Source organism: Armigeres subalbatus, chromosome 3, assembly GCF_024139115.2.
Source record: "Armigeres subalbatus isolate Guangzhou_Male chromosome 3, GZ_Asu_2, whole genome shotgun sequence".
NCBI lineage: Eukaryota > Metazoa > Arthropoda > Insecta > Diptera > Culicidae > Armigeres > Armigeres subalbatus.
In genome coordinates, this window is record NC_085141.1 from 87,970,137 (window position 1) to 87,988,219 (window position 18,083).

The window sequence follows — 18,083 nt, forward strand, 5'->3', positions numbered from 1 at the left end:
CTAGGAGTCGCCTCCACTTTGAAAACCGGGTAAAATCCACAACGCCTTCCGGAGTGATCGCAGCTTGGATCACAAAGCAATTCCGCAGTTCTTCGGTAGGTTTTGTCAACGTTTTTACTTGCTCCGGCCAGTCCTTTTCTGGTAACCGCAGAAACTCAGGGCCTTTGAACCACTCATCGGAGTCAGTAGGACAATGATTCTTTCCCCATTTTGTGGCAGCATCCGCTGGATTTAATTTGCTAGGTACCCATCGCCAGTCAGCTGCGTCTGTGGTAGAAAGAAGTTCTCCTACTCGGCAGGCCACGTACTGCTTGTATCGACGATGATCCGACCTTAACCAGGCCAACACTGTGGCGGAATCACTCCACAGGTATCGTTGCTTCACTTCAAGGTTGTGGTTCTCTTGTACGAAAGACATCAAGCGGCTACCCAACACCGCTGCTTGAAGCTCCAAGCGCGGAACTGAAAGCGGTTTCAACGGTGCAACCTTTGTTCTTGCCGCGACTAAAGCGCATTCTGCTTTGCCTTCTACGTTGATCACACGGAAGTACGCTACTGCGGCAAATGCGGCTTCACTCGCATCGACAAAAATATGTAGTTGTAGTCGATCATACGTCGGCATATCTGCTTCCTTGAAGTAGCACCTTGGGATACGTAGGACTCTTATTTTCGGGAACAGAGCGGTCCATCTAACCCAAAGGTCAAATATATCTTCCGGTACCTTTTCGTCCCACTGAATTCCCGCTCGCCACACGTCCTGAAGTAGAATTTTGCCATGAACCAGATACACGCTTAGAAGTCCCAGCGGATCAAATATACCCATTAAACATCTCAATATTTGTCGTTTGGTTGGCCTCTCACCATCATCCAAAACACGTTGAATATCGTCCTTCACGTTCATCGAAAAGCGAAGCTCGTCGTTGGTTGTTTGCCATAGGAGGCCAAGTACTCGGTCGCTGTTGTCTGTTGTGCTCAAGCAGAGATTTTTACTACCCTCGAGAACTTCCTCGTTCAGCCCATGTAGGACTTCAGCACTGTTCGACAGCCAGTTTCTAAGGTGGAATCCTCCATTCTGATGGATTGTTCTGACTTCGTGTGAGATCCTTTCGGCTTCTTCCCAACTCGAGAAGCTATCCAAGTAGTCGTCCACGTAGTGGTTTCTTAGGATTCCCTCCACCGCTCTTGGAAAGCGAGCGACAAACTCTTCTGCGTTTCTGTTTTTTACATACTGGGCTGACGCTGGTGAACACGTGGATCCAAAGGTCGCCACGTCCATGAGATAAATTCTGAGTGGCTCTGATGGATTGCTTCGGAATAGGAAGCGTTGAGAATGACGATCCGGCTCGCGGATTAATAACTGGTGGTACATCTCTCGAATGTCCGCTGAAACTGCCACTTTGAACTGCCTAAAACGCAATAGAACCCCAGGAAGCGAAGAGAACTCATCCGGGCCATTGAGATGCATGGAATTGAGGGATATTCCATTTACTCTGGCTGCTGCGTCCCAAATAAGGCGAACTTTGCCGGGCTTCCGCGGATGCGTAACCGCGCCTAACGGTAAATAACACACGCGTTTCGGATTAGCATGAGCGAGCTCCGTTTGTGTCGCTAGATGCGCATAACCTTTCAGCTGATACTCCGTTATTTGGTTCTTCACCATTGGCACCATTCTACGTTCTAAACACTCAAAACGTTTCACCGCCATGTTGTAGCTATCTGGAAATTCAATATCGTCATACTTCCATAGTAGGCCGGTTTGGAACCTATTGCCTACTCGGACTGTCGTCTGCTCCAGGATTTCCTTCGCACGTGTACCTTCTACGGATTCTAGAACCACCGGAGACTTTACTCCAGCGTCTTCCATCGAAAAGTAATCCTTCACTGCGTCGTGCAACTCCTGGTCATTAGCACATTCACAAGCGTGATAGTTTAGAGAGTGCGTGTTTCTTCTTTCGCCTCATCCAAAGATGCACCAACCTAATCGAGTTTTCACGGCGATCGGTTCAGTTCTCTTGCCTTCTCTCACCTGCAGTGGAACAGTGAGGCTTGCGTTGTTAACGCCTATCAGTAGACGAGGAATCGCCTTCGCATAGCTGGCGACCGGCAAGCCATGTAGGTAGCTGTACTGTTGTGACACTTCAGCGAAATTGAGGTTTTGCTCTGGTAGTGTGAGCGCTTCCACGGTGCGGACATCGTTGAGCGTAAATTGTTTCTTACAGTTAACTCCTCTGATTGAAACTCGAACTTGTTTGGATTCTGATTCAATTCTGGTAACATTTCCTGTCCATTTTAGGCACAACGGTGACCTCCACCATCAATTCTAACTGCTCCACAAGACTGTTTTCGATCAGCGACAGATCTGGAGCCATCGTCCAGAAATGCGTAGGTTTCAATGGTAGCGAGTGGCCCTGATAGTATGACTGGAATAATGCGGAAAAGAATGACCGGCTTGCTCTGCCGATGCGTATGGTTCTGTACTGTAGACAAACCTTGTACAGGTCGCCCGCTTGCGCTGGTTCGACTCGAATGCAGTAGCGGATGATGGCGGTATGGACAACCTTGGATTACGCACGGCTTCGCGTTTCTGCAGCTTCTTCTACCATGCGCGTTGAGACAGCTGCGACAAAGTCCTTCATCTTGCGCGAATTTCCAACGGTTGTCTACGGTATACGTCTTGAATACAGAACACTCTGCTATGCGGTGACCTAACTTCTTGCAGCATACACAAATCCTGTTTTTCTCCCGATCGAAATCCGCTTCGTCACTGTGCGTGTTCACCGTCCCTTTCATTCGTGGCCTTTGATGATCACCACTGCTTCCACCAACGCACATTGTCACCCTACTAATGGCTGTGATGACCTGAAGCATGAAGTCCCCAAATACCTTAAGGTTGGCTACCGGGTGTTGTTGCAAGTAATCTGCCCACTGCAACTTGGTGTGTACCGGCAATTTTCCCACCAGTTCCATTAACAACGTTGGATTGGACAGATGCTCCTGTTGTCCAGCGGCTTCTAGATGATCACAAAGGCTCCGAACCGCCATGCCGAAGTCGATGATCGTTTCTAATTTCTCCGCCTTCGGGGCCGGAACACTGCGCACCTTTTGCAATAAAGCACTCACTAATAACTCGGGCCGCCCATATAACAAGCGAAGTGTATCGATCACTTGAGGCACTGATTCGGGTAACAACAACCTACTTTTGACAGACGCATACGCGGACCCTTTCAAACAACGTTGGAGACGCGAAAGATTCTCGGCACTGTTGAAACCGCAAGCTAGGGTGCTGTTCATGAAACTGCTGATGAATATCGGCCAGTCAGCAGGGTCACCAGAAAAGTTAGGCAAATCCCGGGACATTACTTGGCGCGCGGCTAACTGCGAGGCGGAGGGGACGAATTGTTCAATATGACGTAGTACCGGTGGTGGGGGGATGGTCCCTTGATGCGGTGCCGGATATATATGTGGCAAACGACCAACATTGTACAGCCCCGTATTCGCAGGTTCTGTCCCAGTCTGAAGTGGTAAAGGGCCAACATTCGACTGTTCCATAAGTTTGGGTACTAATCCAGGGTTAATTGGATTCATTAGTGGCTGATGGCCAACTTTCGCTCCCGTCATGGGAGGCATGGTCATTGTAGCGTTTGATGGTACCGTGGCGGAAGCTGCCAACGATCCAAATTGTCTTATAATTTGTTGGAGGGAGCTTTCTGTTTTGGATAGTAAGGGTACAGACATAACAGATTCAAGTGGCTTACCTTGAGGTGCTACGGGGGGCAATGGGGGTTTAATTTTACCTCTCGAGTCCTCCACGTGTTGCTTTCTGGACGTTTTTGGGATCGCGCCAGTATACCGCTGCTGATCCCGCACGACGACCGGGTTTGTAGAATTGAACGAATTTCCTATAGTAGTCTTCGGATCGCCTGGTTTCAGAACCGGTAGAGCTGCTACACTGCCCGTCGATTTATCCATTTGCTTCGGACATTGCGCGCTCGCACCCTGTTCCAGACATTGCTGCTGCCACTGTTTCACTCTGTCCATACTCGTCCTGCCGCTAACTCTACTCCGATTGCTAATGGCGTCTTCCTGATCTTCTATCTCCTCCTCCATCAGCTTAAACTTCTCTTCCAGATGACGTTTCTCGAGTGCTTGCTGTTCCTTCATCTTCTGCATTTTCAACTGCAAACGTTTTCAACTGCATTTTCAACTGCAAACGTGCCGCTTTAGCACTGGAGGTAGTGTAGCATATGCTCAGCGGTAAACACGGCTTACACGTCCACGGCCGCTCGGCAACCGAAGGTGTCACATGAGCACACGACATATGCCACCAGGCATCACATTGGTCACACTGAACACAGTTGTCAGCCGATTCCGGACGGTGGCAGCAAACGCAATCCGCTGTCTTTTCCTGTACCGGTGTTTTGAGGTTGCCATCCATGCTTGCTCCACGAAATTTCTTTAAGGTTTTGTTCCGAGAACAAAAAGGCGGTTTTCTTCCGAAATCTTTTTAGCTGACGCAAACTCTCGATTGGTGCGAAATAGCTTAAAGCTGAAATTTATTGAAGTATCAAGTAAAGTAACAATGTGGAGAAAACATTCTACTTACAAATTTCGGTAACAGGTCGTACAATTAAATTCAAGTAGACTCTGCTTATCTTGCTACGATTATCTGTGATATTAGATTTAGGTTATGTTTAAGAAATTCTAGTCTAGTCATTTAAGGTAACTCACTGTGATTCAAGTTGTGATAAATCTAGTATTAAGTTGCACAATATTGCTCGCTACTGTAATTCAACTTTAGATCTATTTTAAATGAAAGGAGTAAGAATTATTTATTTTAAATGAAAAGAATTTTGCTCCTAAACCCACAATTCAACTCCATGCACATCTTTAGAACGGGAAATAATGCCTATAATGCCGATGACATCCCACGTCATCTTCGAAGACGTCAACGTATGACGTTCCAGCCTGTTGGGCTGCGTTTACACAGTTAGGCCGGGGTCACCCTGCTCAACCGTGCTGGCAGCAACAGGTGGCATTAAAATGTGGGAACCCAAAGTTGAGTAATCTCATGTTTACACCAGAGTGTATGTAATTAAGAGTGGCGACACAGTCAGAATTGGAACAAAATTCATCTGTCATTCCCATTCAAAATCGTGTTCCAAACGAGCACACGGTAACCGGAATACACTCTTTTAAGGCTGCCTTACACCTCGGGAAAAATTTCCGCCGGATTTTGATCCCCGTGCATTTTAAATGGGCCGGGATTTTGATTTTCCGTGCCCAAATCCCGAAAACATCGCATATGCAAAAATGCATGGGGAAAAAATCCGCGATCCAAATTCCCGAGGTGTGAGGCTACCTTTAGGACTATAAAGTACGCATAATCCTGGAAAAGTATGGAACTACGCATAAATGGAGTATATTTCATTTACTCATTTATGAGCATATTGCCTATACGTCAAACGAAGCATACTTTTTACTCTTTTTCTTAAAGTTAAAATGCATATTTTTTACTCCAAACAACAAAGGTAAAATGCCTACTTTTTACCCCTTATTATAAATTATTCGTTTCTAAAAAAATAAAACGATTTCTTCATTTTCAGATAATAATAACAAAAGCGAGGGCATTGATGCATATTTATTCAATAATAAAATGATTCATATGAAACAATTGTAGTACGACTGTGTCTAACATGCTCCTATCGTCAACTGGAACGCACATACCGGAATCTACACAACGTGTCAAGTGATAGCGAACTTCCTCCTCGAGCATAATACTGATCACTTCCTGCAGCATTCCAATAACGCGAGTGTCGAAACACTTGCAATACATCGGGAAGAGATTCGAGGTCCTCCACTGGATCCAAACTTCCCGGAACCAAGTGGGCTTTATGTTCCTCCTAGTTTTTTTTTGCTTCTTTCCTTACACTGATAATATTTTACACGATCATGCTATTGGTTTTACACGTGATTTTTCACTAGTTGATAAGCATATCGAAATAACGTGTAAATCTAGTCTCAAGTGTCAAAAAACAACAAGTTGGAAAAATTTAAATTGCATGCGAAATTAGAAGGATAAACACGTTGAATCGTTAAGGATTAATATTATTTTTCGAGTGAAAAACGTAGGAATGTATCTCACCGGATTATTGATTATTTTCTGTATACAGATAATAAAAATTGTGATATAAATTATTTATTAATTGCATTCATATACACAGAAAGAAAAACCATTATTAAAATTAAAAAAACCATTGGTAAATTCAAAAAGTTGCGTTGCTTCTTTTTCGTAGAGAGTTCGATATGTTTAAAATAAAAGTACGCCAACTTTTGTAATCAGCATGATTCAAAAGTCGCATGCCGCTCTGAAATTAAAAGTTTGAACATTCAAAACTAAATTGTACAACTGTCAAATAAAAATGTTCGCACTGTAAAAAATAGGGCGAAATATTTTCATTCAGAAACGAAATTTTTCATTCGTTATTAAAGAAACTCCCATTCCCCCTCGTACTCTTCAATCATCTTTCCATTATAAATTTAAATAATCAAATCGCAATGATACTTTTATTTTTATTTCATGATTTCAAGCAGTTTTTATAGATGGTGTAGGTTGCAGCATTTCAACACGGTGGCCACTGTATTGCCTCAGAACGAGATCCGGTCCCTGGCTGGGGTCAGGTTGCGAATCGAAGCCGTCTGGGAGCATAGCGCCATAAATTCACTGTCCTGTAATTGAAAAGAAAATCTTGCATTAATATCTTTAGCCATCATTATTAGCATGATGCTCGCGCCATTGAAGCACCGGAGCAGGGCGCAGTTTTGATTAGGAAAACTTGTGACAGTATCAACACTTTTTATATTTCAGTCAAAATAATAAAACTTACCTCCGACAACTGATTTGCACTGCACGAACTCGAGGCATTAAATTTCAAAAACAACCGAATACCTAAAACTTCCCGCATAAGCTTTAAAAGCAACAGTTTTGCTGTTGTATCCGCTGTGAGTTATGTGACCGTTTGAACTGGTGAGGGGAGAGGTGTTGACAGCTCGACGGTAAGGTTGAGAGGCACTATGAGAATGTTCATCAGATGAATGGACAAAAAAGTTTTTTAAAAGTTGTTTAAGTATAATTATATTTACTGTACAAATATTATTAGAAAAAGTTGTACGTGCGTTAATTTTAATATTCATGTGTAAACAGGCTAGTTATACCAATAAGGCCAAGCATTCAAATGATGTTTTAAATAAGTTATTTATTTTTTTACCATCTAATATGCTATAGTGCCGATGCGTAACGGAAACAATTTTATCCTCATTTTTCATTCTTTTTGTTTTCTTTTTGCTTAGTTTATCGTTGAGTTATTTGACAGTTCTACTATTTTAAGGTTGAATGGAAGAACTTTTAGTTTTACAATAGAAACATAAAAAAAACTTTCAAACGAAAAAAATCACTTTGATTTCGACCAAATAAATTTTCATTTTTAGGAAAACAGAGCTCTTTTCAAATGGAAAGTACAGAACATTCTTTAAAACCATGTTTGTTTTTTGTGTGTAGGGGGAATAACGGCTTTGGCATGTTTTGTTCTATTATTGTCAGGGGGTTTTTTTATGACTGATTATGTTCAAATTTGGCCTAAACATTCTTTGCATATCAAAGAATATTGTGGCCAAATTTCATAAAATTCGGTCGACAAAAACCCCCTGCCAATAATAGAACAAAACCTGCCAAAGCCGTATTTTCCCCTAGCTTTTTGATATTTATTTTTATTCATTCATATTAATTTCACTTGTTGCACAATAAATTCCAATGTATTGATTTTTTTAACGATTTCCATGGTAGGTAGTTAATGATCCAAGCATAGATATAATTATCTCCAAGTGAGAAAGCTTTCCGGGGTTTTCTACCTACGAGTAATCGATAGTAGAAGAATCGATCCATAAAACCATAAAATTACAATTACGGATGGCGGATCCATATCTCGCGATCGATGGATGGTATCATTTTGTAAACCATCTGAAAATTGAATAATGCACCAATCAGATTTGTATATAAATTATTGGTATGAACTTACATTTTGCTATCTTATTATTTCTTTCAATGTTAAACTCAATACATGAAATGCAGAAACACGTTTGCGATGAAAACTCATTCGCTTACTTTCAAGACCAATGTTTTGCAAACACCATGTTCCTGCTGTCAAATCGGCGCTTTATAGATTGATGCGAAAAACACGTTATAATAATCATTTTATTCAAATGCTGCCAAATCAAGTTCATTTCTTGTTGATTCAACGTGGTTCGTGTTTGGAAATTAAGATTGGTTAAACACGTTCGATTCACGTGAAATTGAACATCGTTCAAATGTTTGGAATATTTTCAGTGTATGCTCACTTCCGGACGCTTCCGGATTCATTCTTGGAGGCATTCTCCGACCGGAACTGATTTTTGTAGTCGGTTTCAGATAGTTGGATGGGGAAGATCCATTAATTATGTAACGTAAAAAATTGCCATTTTCAACCCCCCTCCCCCCTATGTCACATTTTTTGTATGATTCATTTATTTCATTTTCATTTATTTAGTCTACATCTAAACAGATAACACTGAATCAACAATTTGACGCCACAATACACGGTTCGAGGCCGCATCTCTCCATCCTCGAATACGCCCCATGCTCGCCAAGTCGTTTTGCACCTGGTCTGCCCATCTCGCTCGCTGCGCTCCACGTCGTCTCGTACCTGCCTCGTAGTTCATTCTTCGCCGCCACACACCGTCTTCTTGCACACCGCCAAAGATGGTCCTAAGCACCCGTCTATCGAATACTCCGAGTGCTTGCAAATCCTCCTCGAGCAATGTCCATGTTTCATGTCCGTAGAGGACTACCGGTCTTATTAGCGTCTTGTACATGACACATTTGGTGCGGTGGCGAATCTTTTTTGACCGCAGATTCTTCTGGAGCCTGTAGTAGGCCCGACTTCCACAGATGATGCGCCTTCGTATTTCACGACTGACATTGTCATCAGCCGTTAGCAAGGATCCGAGGTAGACGAATTCCTCGACCACCTCGAAGGTATCCCCGTCTATCGTAACACTGTGTAGTATATTAGACGCGCATTACCGTACAATTTATGATGAAATGCACAATATGTAAACAGTCATTAAATGTGTAGCTCTTGCATTTGTTATGTGTTCGGCAACACTGTTCATGATGATGATTGCTGTTGAGATGGTGACAGCTCAGTCTTATTTAGTCGCAGCCGCGGGCGGACTCGATCTCACAACTGGCGACGAGGATGGGATCGTAAAAGGTAAATATTGCAGATTTTCTTCGAAAAAAAGAACCAGTGGATACTGGTTAGCCGTTGTATTACGAAAGTAATGGTTTCGTTTGAAAAATGTTGGAACCAGTGGAACCTTTTCCTTGGTTGGATTTTGCGGAGTGAAAATGACAGTTTCACTGCCGACTGGATGAGATAAAAGACGCGAGAATTTGCGAGAATTCTCCGTGGGGCGAACTTTGCGAGAATCAGAGTGATTCTCTTAGAGTAGGCGGGAATCTGAAGGATTCCCCAAGTATTAGATGCGAGAATTTTAAGAATTCTCCAGGGGGCAAAGTTCGAGAGAATGGTTCTCGTGGAGAAGCGGAAATATTCAGTATTTCCCAGATGAAGCAAATCTGGCAGAATCTGTGGATTCTGAAGGTATAGAGAAAATGTTTGGCATTTTCGCGGAGCAAGGGGAAGTTTATAGGATTTCCCGGACGATGAGTTGTCAGGCGAAATCTGTGAATTCTGCAGTAGTCATTGTGGTGCGGAGAGTTTTCCTGAAATGTGAGAGGGCGGAAGCCTTCTGGTTTTCCGGATGAAGTTTCGTTGATTTGGATAGTTGTTGTTTTTCTCAGAGAGCGCGGAGTTAATGAGATTTACTGAAGCAGGAAAATGTAAAATTTTGATGAGAATGACATGCAAATGTTACATGGATTTCCTCTGAGCACTTGGAAGTTAGAGAAGTAATACATGTTGATGACAGTGAGTGTCGGCCTCGGAGAGAAAAGAAATAAAATAATGAATGAATTATGATAAGTGGAGGATCAGTATTCATATGGAAAAGTCCATTGTTGGCACTACAACGAAAATGAAGAGATCAGTATTTAAAAGATGCTCCTGTTGCATAACATAAGCCTTCTTGACATTTGGTTGCATTTAAGAGGAAAGATTAGTTGGAGGTAAAAAAAAAAGAAGAGATGGCAGAGTGTGCAGAGGTGCATTCATGGGTGTTTATCGGTGCATTTCGCAGAGTTCTGTTCTAAGGTATTGCCGAGCATCGAATGCTAAGAAGCTAAATTTTGGAAATTTGGAGAAAATATGGTCATGAATTGACAGTGATGTATTCACTTACTGAAGACCAATTCTTAGTTTAGTGCATAGTAGACATTATTTGATTTGGTGAAGAGTGTTGTGCCGTGACTAGTTGCTTAAGAGCGATGGTAGCTTTGTCGTCGCTGTAAGATAAAGTGGATTGGAGGTGCATGATTCAAGACGCACTTCGGAAGTAGAGTGATATTTAGATTAATCGGAAGTTTCTCGACTGAGTATAGTCTTTATTGAGACCCTCAGAACTTCGCTTGGATTACCAGTAAGTATGCCTACAACGTTGAATGTGTTGAAGGCGGCTGGATTCTATTACGACCCTATCTTGAGATTTGAGAGGTTGGAAATTATCAAACTCTTGACTATCATCATGTAGATATCTGAAAAGTGCTGGAGGCAACGATGTCCCGGTTTGAGATGTAAAGTCATTAAAGTGGAAAGAAAGAAATTGCGCTTCTTCTTTGGCTGAGGAATATGATACGGAGCTGCAATTTGCGAGTGGGCGGTGTTTGATTCTTGTTCCGGTGTAGAGGATTCCAGAATGATAAATTCATCGGTGGGTAAAGGTAGAGTCCTGTAGGAGTAGGAAGAGTACTGACATGTGCCGCATTAGGCAGGTCTCCTGATCGTTTGGAACACAATTTCGTATGGGAATGGACGATGAATATTGTTCTAATTCTGACAGTATCGACACTTTGTAATACACGCTCTTCAGGTAAGTAATACCCCATCGTGTAGGCTGCACGATGAGTGTATGTATTATAAAAGCAGGTGAATATCATTATTTTGCAATACCTTCATGCTTGGAAATTGTGGAAATACTTGATGAGGGCTGGGTTTCGATGGGAGTGGCTTCAGTTGTGCATTTCAACGAGACGGTTGATACATGGCGTTGGTAGGTGTGATAAGGCATGCTGATTTGTGCGTTTAGAGTTCTTTTCCGACTATGTGGCTGGTCAGACTGGCTTTATCCTAATTGAAAATTCAGAAGATGTAGTGAAACAACACAGCCTTGCGAGCGAAGGCGTAGCGTTCCCAGTCCGGAGATGACGAGTTCGATTCGAAACATTCTCGATCCCTGGGAATAGTATACCCATTGTGCTCTCCACACAAGATACATACTCATGCAATGGTGGGCATAGAAAAGCTTCCAATTAAGGAAGTGCAGATAGAATACTAAGTTCCAGTTGGAATATTGAGTCATTGAAGAAAAAGAAGAAGAAGAAGAAGAAGTGTGTTATAAGATGGGTTGTGATGTAGCAACGAAGAGGTTAGACCTGACTATTTGTGATTTAGTGTGATCTTTGAATTCGGTAGTTTCACATGAGAGGTACATTTTTGCTGTGAAGAAGACAGTTTCTGTCGCCCTGTAGAAGAAGGGTCGAATTCTTTATCCGAGGGCATTTGTCATAATATAGTGAAGTTTCTTTTAAAATACGTGGAACTGTATGTAATGAGAGTCGATGCATAAAAATTCATAGTAGTTCGAACCGGTGTGTGGTCGTGGTGTGAGGGTTAATTTGTAGTATGTTGGAGGTATGCCCGCTGGTGTTAGTATGATTATGGTTTGTTCGTCACATTTTACTGTTTTGCGCTAAAATTCACTAATTGGCACTCAGTTCTGGAGTTTCTTGGTTTGTGTAGTATATACCTACACAAGTGTTTGTTGATTATGAGATTGAATGCCGGGCAGTTCACGTTAGCAGGGGATTCATTCTAATATTGGCCAGTATTCTATAAACACTTGTTCACCATGTTTGTTCGTGTATAAATCGGTCGACATGAGAGGAGCTAAGAATGAAAGAGATTACATCGGTCGAGTACGACTTTTGAACGGCAAAGTTAGGGTTAAGGTACGGATTTACTTCATATGACCGGAGGTTTAGAGGGAGGTTTAGGCTTGATGTGTGCGCAATGTAGGTGGGAGACTGTTATTGAATCCATACCCTTGACGATTTATTGTGTGATAGGTTGACGAAACGCACTATTCGAGGAGGATAGTAATGAAGTTGTGAAGCGGAGGTGTTTATACTTGCCCTTGAGTTCGCCCTGAGGCGAGCATATTTTCACGTTGTGCTATGTTTGTGTATAATTAATTATTAGGTCATCAATAACTTGAAATGTGGGCACAAGTTTAAATGTTGAAGACGTTGCATGAAACGTTTGCTTCATCAGAAGTCCTTTCCTTTATATCGAATCAGACTACATTGGATACTGTTTGGTCGAAAAGTGGTCTGCGTTGGATAGCGCTTTTGGGTTCATACCCTAGGCAAGATAATCACAAAAAGCCGCATATACTGATATGTTTTGAATGCTATTTACGGTTTTGTAGAAGTACATGGAAACATGCCAGGTATACTAGTACTTATAGAAATTAAACTATGATGATTTGTATCACAAGCAGGCTTATGTAGCGAAAGTTGATTAATTTCAGAAAAAGATTTGAAAGATCCATTCGAAAGTTTCATCTACAGTAATAGTGCAGGAATCAGCATCTGGGCGCTTCATGAGACATTCAGATGATGGGGTAATTTTCAAAAATAGATGCTAATTGTGAAGAATCAATGGACATGGTCGCAAATTACGAAAGAAGAGGAAGGAAGGCATGCAGCAATAGGATTATACTGTAAAAGGTGGATATATAGTGCCAGTCATTCATGGCATAAGGGTTGGTAAAAATAAGTCGTGACTAAGACAGTTCTTGTATCGAAATTCAGTTGGTGATTTGAAGTGAAGCGAAGTTAAAGATGGAATCTATTATCAAGACACTGAAATTAATTTTGAAATCTTTGTGGGATTGCAGTAATGATTAGAACGCGTGCATTGTAGTTTATTCAAGTCTGTTTGGACTATAATAATGTATCATATGGTAACAAGTTTAATCAAATGGTGGTGAATTTATACTAGAGACATTTACCAGATGACAACAGTAGATACAATGACCATTTACTTTAATTTAGCCTGAAGTTTGTCTGGCATAACTTGCGATGATATCTTGAGTTGGTGTGAAACCGTTAAGTAATTCAATATGTATAACCCAAACATGTTGGCCATTTTTATATCAAAAGGGGGATTGTAGTATATTAGACGCGCATTACCGTACAATTTATGATGAAATGCACAATATGTAAACAGTCATTAAATGTGTAGCTCTTGCATTTGTTATGTGTTCGGCAACACTGTTCATGATGATGATTGCTGTTGAGATGGTGACAGCTCAGTCTTATTTAGTCGCAGCCGCGGGCGGACGCGATCTCACACACTGCTTCCCAGGCGGGCCCTGTCGCGCTCTGTTCCGTCCACAAGCATGTACTTTGTCTTTGAGGCATTCACCACCAGTTCAACTTTTGTTGCTTCACGTTTCAAGCGGGTGTACAGTTCTGCCACCTTTGCAAATGTTCGGCCGACAATGTCCATGTCATCCGCGAAACAAATAAATTGACTGGATCTGTTGAAAATCTTACCCCGGCTGTTGCACCCGGCTCTCCGCATGACACCTTCTAGCGCAATGTTGAACAACAGGCACGAAAGTACATCACCTTGTCTTAGTCCCCGGCGCGATTCGAACAAACTGGAGTGTTCGCCCGAAATCTTCACACAGTTTTGCACACCATCCACCGTTGCTTTGATCAGTCTGCTCCCGGGGAAGCTGTTCTCGTTCATAATTTTCCATAGCTCTACGCGGTCTATACTCACCGACGAACCGACGTGTCACCCCATGGAAAATAATTCAAATTTGCTGCCCACGACGCCATGATGAAAAATCATTGAACTCTGCCGCCACCCCAATAATGGCTCGCGAAGTTTTCGTAGCTCAGCCACCAACCTACGTGTATTAACATTGTAGCGGAGTTGTGTCTTAGCTCATTTGACAGGAGCGATCGCCCGCAAAAGCGAATGATCGTTAAAAAGTGTGGGACAATCAGAGAGCGCCAGTGACACGTCGGTTCGTCGGTGCTATACTGTCGTATGCCGCCTTAAAATCAACGAACAGATGGTGCGTTGGGACCTGGTATTCACGGCATTTGCCGTACAGTAAAGATCTGGTCCGTAGTCGAGCGGCCGTCAACGAAGCCGGCTTGATAACTTCCCACGAACTCATTCACTAATGGTGAAAGACGACGGAAGATGATCTGGGATATCACTTTGTAGGCGGCATTAAGGATGGTGATAGCTCGAAAGTTCTCACACTCCAGCTTGTCGCCTTTCTTGTAGATGGGGCGTATAAACCCTTCCTTCCATTCTCCGGTAGCTGTTCAGTTTCTCAAATTCTAACTATCAGTTTGTGCATGCAAGTGGCTAGCTTTTCCGGGCCCATCTTGATGAGCTCAGCTCCGATACCATCCTTACCAGCTGCTTTATTGGTCTTTAGCTGTTGGATGGCATCCCTAACTTCCCTCAAAGTGGGGGCTGGTTGGCTTCCATCGTCCGCTGAACTGACGTAGTCATCTCCGCCGCTACCTTGACTTTCACTGCCTGTACTCTCAGCGCCATTCAAATGTTCCTCGTAGTGCTGCTTCCACTTTTTTTGTATGAATCATACACATTTTTTGTATGGATTGTCACACTATGGGCAACCCCTCCTCCCCCTCTAAGCGTTACGTAATTTATGGATGCTCCCATGCTCTATGGAAGAATTCGACTCAAACGCGAGGGCCGACATCAAGCTGCAAAAAGAAATATCATTTTAGCATTTCATTCACAGACGAATTCTCCAAATTTTAACTCACTTTTTGGCAATGTCGTGAGCAATGGCCCAGACCGTGTTTGACCTGCATATCCATCAGATCACCAAATCGACTAGTTCGCCATATCCTGACAAGCTTATGACTGTCGCGCAGATCAGGCTCTTCTTCTTCTTCTTATTGGCATTACATCCCCACACTGGGACAAAGCCGCCTCGCAGCTTAGTGTTCATTAAGCACTTCCACAGTTATTAACTGCGAGGTTTCTAAGCCAGGTTACCATTTTTGCATTCGTATATCATGAGGCTAGCACGATGATACTTTTATGCCCAGGGAAGTCGAGACAATTTCCAATCCGAAAATTGCCTAGACCGGCACCGGGAATCGAACCCAGCCACCCTCAGCATTCCCGGATAAAAATGTACTATTGGTTCAATTGTGTAAACAATTGAATTACCATACAATGTACGGTATACAATAGGATATATTGTTTCTTGATGGTTGCACAGATTGTATCCACACTGAGGATACAATACATCAACATATTTCACCAATGTAACAATACTTGCAATTGTTTTTTAAAAAATTTCGTACATAAGATTCATACATTGATAACTTTTGAAACGTGTCTTTACATTGCATATAAACTATATAACAATATTTGCCTCAAAGCGGCAAATATGCATTTTTCCCTTTAAATTGCATTGTTGAACAGTAAAGCTGCCACAACTGAGAAATCAAAAATCTAATTGTTTTACTATACAAATACAATACAATCCATTGTATTTTGAACAGTTTTGTTCGGATATTTCAACAATATATTAACCATACACTCTATCCAGTATTTTGCGCTCGATAATGGCGGCGTGAGTTCCTCTCAATTTGACATTCAAGAGGTAGAAAACATTGGAACTCATCAAGTCTGCCATGATCTATATAATATTTTTGGTATCAACAAACAAATGTCAATTATTTTGCACAGCAATTTTCAGAAAATAAATAAGTTTTTATTGTGTATCTGTTGATTTACCTATAGTATTAATGCTTTTCTTATATTTTAGGTTTTGTAATGGATAGGCTACTTAATGTTCTTTTACTGGACGAAGAAACGTGTCAGGTTCTCGCGTCTATGCTTGTGAAAATTAATAGTTCAGCAGACATTTTTTTCGAATATAGTTACTGTTCCAAAGTTTCTGGAAGGAAATCAGTCAAAGGTAATCAAAATAGATTGAACCTTCATTACTGATTTTCATTATGAACTTACTCTACTTTTCTGCTAGTATTTATAGAGCAGGTAATATTTCTCAACTATTCTGATTCAATATATTTGGACCCGTTTATTACATCATTATGTAGTCAATTTATTAATTTAAGATTAATCATTATTTTAGTTGATCACATAATGAAACATTTGTTTTTCAATCCCATTCCTTTTCCTCAGGATCTACGTTTGAATTATTTGATTATATGAGTCATAACGATGCTCGAGACAGAATGTAGGCACATAATGGATGATATCTGTACATATAACCTACTTCCGAATTGGTCTCTTAAGAAAATGAGCATAGGTTTTATGGCATACAATTGAAAACTAACTGATGCAACATTATCTGCATAAACTCATAGGCTAAAGCTAAATTAAATTTATTGTTTTAAAAGTTGTTTCAATGTGCAAAACTAAACAAAATGTTTTCCCCTACAATCTTGCAAGCTTTACATCCAGTGGTGAGTGAGAATGGGAGAGCAGAGACTAATCACGTACAGCTATCGATACTTTTTGTATGTTTTGTATGTCTAAGAATCTTCATTTATCTTTGTCATGACAAGCCTGAAATATATGAAGAATGATTAATATTAAAAATGTTACATTTAAAAGCAATTCATAATTTGAATTTTCAAAAGATACCGCTAAAAAAGGAGGATGACATTTGTTGATTTCGATCAATATTTTGAATTGTATCAAGGCATACTTGATGAGTTCCAATGTTTTCTACCTCTTGAATGTCAAATGCAGAGGAACTCACGCCGCCATTACCGAGCGCAAAATACTGGATTGTGTGACGAAAAAAATGTATGGAAAAATCTCAGATTTTGTATAGTTACGATACTTAACAACCCGTACATTCTATTGCGAAATCTTCATTTACATTTGAGTAAATGGTTCATAACAATGCATTCTAATGTATTTCTATGGTTTCATTTACAATACAATCTATTGCCAATTTAATGTTATTAATAGTAGTGTTACAATAAATTGTATTGTTATTCTACTGTATTTTTTATTCGGGTGGTCTTGCTTTGTACACTGAAATAAGGAGCGGCATGGTAATATCGACCGAATCGAGGGTTAAATTAAAAACATTTTACCACTTGATTTGTGCAGACTACAATTTGCACTCGAATGAACTATGACTGCAGTTGATTTTACTATGCCGTATTTTTTGACATTTATTGCCGAATTTAACTACATTTGTTGTTAAAACTACTATGTGCAGTTGTAAACATTGTAGTAAATATTATTGTATTTTGCATTGAAACTTTTCGTTTCGTTACTGAAATCATTGACACTTGTCTTCAGCGACTACTTCCGCGATAGAGCATTTGCATATTTTATTCACTCATACATCTATATTACTGTCAAAATGTGCATTTGACAATTACATTTTTAGCTAAAAGCTCTATTTTTTGACACCGGTGCACTCACACAACCAATCGACATCAGTTGCCAAAAAATCAGGAGTACCAACTTGACGACTATCTCCTTGTCGCCGAGTCTGGCGCTGAGTGCTCGGCGCGGAAACCCAAAGGTGGGAATAAAATTTTGGGGCTTATGCGCAATACCATGCCCATTTTAGAACGATAGCAGTATTGGAAATTCACAATTTTGTGTAAACCAGAGTAATTATTTTATTGTTCATTTTTATATTATTTCCGAATAAAATACATAATATTTAATAATAGTGGTTTAGGATGTCACGATTAAATTCGCCTACGGTGAATTTGTCCTTCTTGTCGGGGAGGTATTCCGAGG